The sequence below is a fragment of the Camellia sinensis genome, chromosome 8 (assembly GCF_055761805.1).
Source record: "Camellia sinensis isolate YWXY chromosome 8, ASM5576180v1, whole genome shotgun sequence".
NCBI lineage: Eukaryota > Viridiplantae > Streptophyta > Magnoliopsida > Ericales > Theaceae > Camellia > Camellia sinensis.
Genome location: NC_138968.1, coordinates 8,618,798 through 8,626,402, shown reverse-complemented (window position 1 = coordinate 8,626,402; position 7,605 = coordinate 8,618,798).

Sequence of the window (7,605 nt, the reverse complement as noted above, 5' to 3'; positions counted from 1 at the left end):
TCCCACATCTGAAGATCTGCCAGCTACAACACCGCTTGTGCCTACATTTGTACTACGGTTGAACGCCCTATTGGGCTGCTCTCTGTCTTGGTCAATCAGACCCTGTTTCATAACAACCTCGATTTGCACCCCAATCTCATGTAAATCTGCAAAGGTGGGAAGAGGGAGGACGATCATCTTCTGTATAAGCTTGGGTTGGAGGTTGCGCACAACCATCCGTATCTGATCCTTGTCAACAGGCCTGATGGTCATCATGGAGGTCTTGGCCCTCCACCGGGTCACGAAATCGAAGAAGCTCTCCTTCGGCTCCTGCCTAGTTATCTCGAGATCACTGGTTGTAATCTCAATCTGTGTATTATAGGAGTACTGAGCTATGAAGGCCTCGGCCATCTCCTCCCAACTCCTCTTGACGGAATCCTCCAGTTTTGCATATCAAATAGCCGCTACACCCGACAGGGTCCGGCCGAACAGAGAATGCTTCTGCAATCTAGATAGGCCCATCGGCTTTAGTATGTCTGAGAACAGCCGCAAATGCACCATTGGATCCTCAGACCCGTCGAAACGGTCTATGTGCGGCATTTTAAATCGGTCCAGCAGAGTCACAGCCGAGTCGGTATACCCGTCCTCAATGTCCGGAATGGACTTCACACCCTGAGACTTCTTGAACAACTTTTCAAGCTTGCTCACTTTTAATGCTGTGGGGTCCACCTCAAACTCAAAGGGAGAATCCGGTAGGTTGGTGGGTGTTTTGGATAGCTGGGGTAGAACCGGGGGCGGAGCCAGCCCGATTGGAATGTCCGTATCATCCTGGATGTTAACTGTCTCCCTGAGTATGGGAACTCTTGGTGGGGGAGGAACCTGGTGTGAAGCAGATGCTCCAGTTTACTGCTGTAACCTAGTGATTAACTCTGCCTGTTGGGCCATGACCTCAGCCTGTTGTTTGGCGAATTCTATTTGACGGGCAGCATCCTGCTGCATGGTTTTCATACTCTCCTGGAGTTGACGCATCATTTCCTCCATACCTGCCATAATGTGCTGATCTAACTGAATAACCGGTATATCTGTCCCTGTAATAGAAACTGAGACCTCAGCCTGACTGTTTACTGGTGGGGTAGACCACTAATTTGGTGACCGCTATACCGATACATTGCGCCTTTTTGACCTCTGTCTAGTAACCGGGGGTAAAGAAAGGAACACTGCTTTTCCGTCTATCAGATCCTCGGATCGATTAAGTCTACGACCTCTAACCCAGAGTGCTCAAGGAATATCTACCTGGTCGGATGCAATGGTGCTAAACTACCTTGCAAAAAGATAAATAAAGCATAATAAGGAAATAAAATGTCCAGAAAAATGGACAGCATAACAGCTTAAATAAAGAGAACACACAGTTGGCAAGCACATGCTGTAATGAACCGTTCTCAACTACTGATCACTGTTCCCGAATCACTGCCCCAAATCTGAATCTGATACCCGTAGATATAACTGATTCTCAAAATACTGATGCCCTCAGGCCTGATACCCAGACTTGCAAACTGATACGTGTATTCCTGTAGAGACACACTCTAAAAGCACATAGCAAGCAACTGAGAGCCAAAACACCCCTATGTTGGGGTAGGGTTTCCCTGTCCTATTTTGTCAGGAGCTAAGGTTTCACTACGCACGCAGCAGTTTCAAACAACCTACAATCGTGTAAGCAGCCTGTCCTAGTTTGGAATGGTCACTATGGATTCCGAATATGCACTAGGTCGAATGGTCAAAAAGGGTGCCCCGGTTTAGGTCGAATGAACATGATCCCTGATATGGCTCCATTTAGTTCCTTTAAAAACAGTTAAAGAGGGTGGTAGAAACTGTAGTAGGAACGCGGGAAAATGGGCATTTTTTTTTTTAATTCTTCTTTCTTGAAGTAGAGTATTAAGTAGTTGGTTAAGAAAATTAGCAAACGTGGTTTTTTTTTTTAATGTAAATCACCTAAAGTCCACATGGCGGGAGCTTCAAGAGACCAAATCTAAGGTTCACTTAATATAATAGTATAGATGGCACCATTTAGTTCCTTTAAAAACAGTTAAAGAGGGTGGTAGAAACTGTAGTAGGAACGTGGGAAAATGGGCATTTTTTTTTTAATTCTTCTTTCTTGAAGTTGAATATTAAGTAGTTGGTTAGGAAAATTAGCAAACGTGGGTTTCTTTTTCTTTTTCTTTTTTTTTAATGTTAATCACCTAAAGTCCACATGGCAGCAGCTTCAAGAGACCAAATCTAAGGTTCACTTAATATAATAACGGCAATGCTCTAATACCATGAAGAATGTATTTCATTGAATGATCAGATACAAAATCATATATGTCCAAGTGTATATATACACATTTATTCAATGCTAGTAATAACAACCTAACTAATCCTAACTATCTAACAAACTAACTACATCTTGTTATTATATAATATTCTCCTACAACCATACATACGGTAATTATGATGTAACTGCTTTATTCATGGCTGATGCATTCATTATCTGATGCATTATCCTTAGCAAATTTTCCATTTGGAAAGTATTAGTTATAAACTGCTTATTACTAAACATAAATAATAACTAATAAACTGTTTTTTTAATTCTTCTTTCTTGAAGTTGAATATTAAGTAGTTGGTTAGGAAAATTAGCAAACGTGGGTTTTTTTTTTTTTTTTAATGTAAATCACCTAAAGTCCACATGGCAGCAGCTTCAAGAGACCAAATCTAAGGTTCACTTAATATAATAGTGGCAATGCTCTAATACCATGAAGAATGTATTTCATTGAATGATCAAATACAAAATCATATATGTCCAAGTGTATATATACATATTTATTCAATACTAGTCATATAATATTCTCCATCTTGTTATTATGATGCAGCTGCTTTATTCATGGCTAATGCATTCATTATCTGATGCATTATCCTTAGCAAATTTTCCATTTGGAAAGTATTAGTTATAAACTGCTTATTACTAAACATAAATAATAGCTAATAAACTGCTTTTTTAATTCTTCTTTCTTGAAGTTGAATATTAAGTAGTTGGTTAGGAAAATTAGCAAACGTGGGTTTCTTTTTTTTCTTTTTTTTTTTTAATGTAAATCACGTAAAGTCCACATGGCAGCAGCTTCAAGAGACCAAATCTAAGGTTCACTTAATACAATAATGGCAATGCTCTAATACCATGAAGAATGTATTTCATTGAATGATCAGATACAAAATCATCTCTGTCCAAGTGTATATATACACATTTATTCAATACTAGTAATAACAACCTAACTAATCCTTACTGTCACACAAACTAACTACATCTTGTTATTATATAATATTCTCCTACAACTATACATACGGTAATTATGATGCAACTGCTTTATTCATGGCTGATGCGTTCATTAGCTGATAATAACTAAACATAAATAACAACTAATATAAACTAACTAAATAATATCCATTTGGAAAGTATTAGTTATAAACTGCTTATTACTAAACATAAATAATAACTAATAAACTGCTTTTTTAATTCTTCTTTCTTGAAGTTGAATATTAAGTAGTTGGTTAGGAAAATTAGCAAACATGGATCTCAATAGAATTAATGAACAAAGTAGAATTAATGAACAAAATTAACAAAAATGGATTAAAGCTTCTAAATAGAATTAATGCTCAAGAGATGTTAATGGTTGAGGGAAACTACCACAGAAGTATAAATTAACGGAGAGGATCTCAATCTACCATTTAGATATTTGAAATGGGAAACATAAAATAAAATTTAAAAAAAGAAAGCATTTTATAACAAAAATCTTGTAATTTACTTTTAGAGTATGGAGGGAATTAGTAGCATGCAATACTTGGTTTCCAATTTTTTGGCTCATGTCTTAAACAATGTATCTGTCAACTCTTAATTCAGAAATCAACAATTATTTTAACACATTGTGATAGGAAGAGAAAGAGAAGAAAAGAGAACATTCAAAAATTAATTGCTGAACTGCATGAAAAATGAAAAAACGTGAGTAGAAGTAATTTCAAAAACATTTATGAGAAAAAAAATTCACCTGTTGTTTTTAAAGCATTCAAATCTTCTCAACAAGCCTAAAAGAAACAAATGTAGAAGCCACACAAGCATACTCATCAAGCAACCACAGCGAATTTTCAAATCAGGAAAAATAAAAAGCTACTGACAACACATTAATAACAAGCATACCAATCAAACAGCCTAGCATAAATAGTCTTTACCAAAGCATACCGACTTGCAATAGCAGCATTACAATCCAAAGCTTTAACAATAATCCCTTCACGAGTTTGAATTGAACGTGTGCACAGAGTAGACAGTAATAGATTTACATCACACCTAAGCAAAAACACAATCCAGTCAACTGGGTTTATCATGAGCCAACAACCTCCAATAAATGGAAAAGCAAAGATTGCATCATCAACAACGAAACAAACACAAAATGCTCAGCAGCTAAGTTAGTCAGGCTCAGGCTCAATTAGTTCGCACTACACTAATATTGATATTCTTTTTTATACTACAAATCCCAAGTAAATGAAGCATTTATTATTCAAGCACCCAAGGCTCCATAAATACAAGAATAGTCAATTAGATTATCAAAGATATAATTAAAGATACAGTAATAAATGCAATTCAGTCAACTGAGATTATCAAAAGACAACAACACGGGAAGTTGCATCATCAACAAGAAAACCAAACTATAAAAGCTCAAAAGCTAACTAAGTCGGGTTCAATTAACTTACATCTGATTGAAAGCTATACATTCATTTTGATACTCCAAGTCCCAATTAAATGATGCATTTCTTATTCAAGCATCCAAGGCTCCACAAAATACAAGAAGAGTACTTTAGACCAACATAATTTAAGATGTAATAACTCTTAACACCTAATGCATTAACACTTTTTAACACTTTTTGCACATAACAGGAGAAGAAAAATAAATCCACATCAATTAAATGTCGATGACTCAATAGTTTTAAGCATAGGACTTGTTTAGGAACTGTACATACTTAGAAACTTTGATTGATTATGAATTCAGTTATTTCTTATTTATTGTTACAACTAATTACGTCATTCTAGTCTTTCTAGAATGGTAAAATGCTCTATTAATTAAAAGTTAAAATGTCTTTAAATATTCTATTATGAAAGAGTTTCCAAGTTGTCAAAGTTTCCTATTTAAATATTTTCACTCGAAGTTAAGTACTTAAAACAGCTAATATCCAAGTTAGTCAAACATTTTGTTCCACAACAATAGTGCAGTATAAGAAAACTAATCCAAGTCTCAACAATGTTCGAAGTTCATCTATGACAGAGGAAAATAAAATAAAGTATAAAATGACAAATAAAATTTCAATAAATTTGATAATATAATAATTTTATTAAAGAAGCAGAAGAGAAAATAAGATTAATGTTACAATAGCAGCATAAACTAGGTTTGATGATGTAACAAACAAGGGGAAATCACATATAATTTATAAAGCATTACCTTTAACTCTGGCAACCCAATAACACATGCACATTCAACTACCACAGCCCCAACACGTTCTAGTTTATAACAATTCCAAGCACATTAGTTGTTGGCTAGAGAATTAAGGAAAGTGTTGAAATACACATACTGAATTGAGAAAGAAAAATCATGAAAGCCCTAGAAGTTACCTAAAATCCTTATGGCTGCAGATCGTGTCCCCCCTGTCGCCACTAAATCATCAATGACCAAAACACGTTCCCCAGGTTGAACAGCCCCAAGGTGCATCTCTAAACAATCAGTACCATACTCGGGCTCATAGTCTTCGGAGATAACTTCCCCTATATATTGCAAAAAATTGACATTTTCACTTCAGATTTTATCAGGAAAAATTTAATTGTAGAAGGCAGAAACTGATAACAGTAACTAAATTCCAAACGCCAAAATGAAGTTGAATGGTTATTGACAAAGAAGAATGAGAAAAGTTGAGACAGTTATCAAGAAACATGCTGCTACCAAACTTCAGTCACATATAGGTGCCTAAATACTAAATCCAATAAGGGCTTGTGTGGGCATACCATGGAAGTTGAATTGCGATTGAAAAATCTAGAAATTTCCTAGATGTTGATTTGTGATTATATATCAATTTTAAGCAGTATATAACAATCCCAATCAAACAATCAAGACCAATCGACACAACGATTTTACGTGGAAAAACCACAATTGGACACCTCCAATTGTGATAAAAGAATCACGAGCAACAACCACAAAACAATCCACTAAGAAGATATAAAGGAATTACACAGGTATACTCTCAATTACCTAGCGAATCCACGCCCGAATTGAACCAACCTCTATGTGTCTCTTCCAACCCCGTCTCCACCTTGGAATTGTCATGACGATGAGCCACTCCGGAATCCACCAAAGTTTTAGGCTCGAATTCTTCAGAATCCACCGAAGAACAACTTTCTCTTTTGTGTAGAACAAACAAATAAACCTTTGATGTCTACTTCTTAAACCATGAGTTGAATACTCAATGAATACATCAAAGAAAACTAGCAAAATATCTCCAAATATAAACCTTAATATCCAAAAAGAAGATCTGGAGGGATTCACAAAGTTTTGGGAGAAAACCAACTACTTATAGAAAACCAAAGTAATCCTAGTTTTGGAAGAAAACCAATTCCTTATAGAAATCCACGAATCTATATTCGCGCGGTTCACTCGAGCGGGAATCACACCATCCAGTACTTTTTCAGAAATCCACGAATCTATGTTCGCGCGGTTCGCTCGAGCGGGAATCACACCATCCAGTACTTTTTCAGGTGAAGCAGAGATGCTGTGAGCTTGCAATCCCCACTCGAGCGTCACTTTCCCCGCTCAAGCGGGACGACCAAAATTGGAAAATCTGGAAAACTAGATCCTGTTACGACCTCAGTTTTGATCCATGGAAATTGACAAAGGCACGATTCAGGTCGGATTCGCATCTAATAAACTCATAGCCTCACTAAAATAAAAGGTGCGAAAACAAATACAACTGAAAGGAGTTTTGTCAAACGGGGTTGCCAAGAATAAAACCTAACAATCTCCCCCTTTGGCAATGCCGTGACACAACACACCTAACAAATAAAATCCTAAACACCCCAACCCATTACAGCCAACAAAAGCCAACTTTTTTCTCAAGGTCATGATCTGCAAAACAGTTATTAGTGCCACAATCTCCAAAACAACTATTAGTCCCACAAGAGTATATGAAAAAGCAATAGACATATGACACGATTATCTTGAAACATGAGATGGAAAACATGAAGAGATGAAAACTAAGACTCAGGAAAAACAACTCTCAAACAACAAAAGCAAGATCATAATCCACACGAGCAATGATATGACGATGTAAATACCCGGAACATGCAAGAAGGAAATAATTAGCAAACAGTGCATAGAAACATCCAAAACAACTAGCCAATCTCCCTTACGAAACAAATCAAAGATGAACCAAACTCCCCCTCACTAAAATCAACCACAAACACTGAAAACAGTGAACAAAAAGCAAACGACAAAAATAATATGGTGGAGCAAGCAAGGAATTTCATATTAGTACCTTAAAGCACACAAGACTATCCAGAAAGCA